The sequence below is a fragment of the Theobroma umbraticum genome, unplaced genomic scaffold (assembly GCF_002168275.2).
Source record: "Theobroma umbraticum cultivar Fairchild unplaced genomic scaffold, ASM216827v3 scaffold_20.0, whole genome shotgun sequence".
Lineage (NCBI taxonomy): Eukaryota > Viridiplantae > Streptophyta > Magnoliopsida > Malvales > Malvaceae > Theobroma > Theobroma umbraticum.
In genome coordinates, this window is record NW_018397266.1 from 202,827 (window position 1) to 203,080 (window position 254).

The 254-nt window shown below is 39.4% G+C and overlaps 1 protein-coding gene across 1 annotated transcript in view; it reads right to left on the reverse strand.

Annotated features, from left to right (window-relative positions):
* LOC110423422 (putative methylesterase 11, chloroplastic) overlaps positions 1–254 on the reverse strand; it is a 5,901-nt gene that overhangs the window by 5,152 nt on the left and 495 nt on the right. The window lies entirely within an intron of this gene.

The following is a 254-nucleotide window of genomic DNA, read 5'->3' on the forward strand; positions in this document are numbered from 1 at the left end:
TCTCAGCTTCCAAATCGAATGACAAGATTTGTTCATCTTCCCCTCTTTCCCATATGAGATCAATCTTCCAATGCAGTGATCCATTAACTAAGGAGATGAGGACACCCTTCTTCCAACATCCTCCATTCAGAACAACTATCAGCAATCGAATTATTTGTGTCGTACTTACTTATGGTTAAGATCTCACATCCAAGCTCGAAATTGTTGACGTTATCGTAATCATCGAAAAACCTTGTACTCGTTCTTAGAAGGCA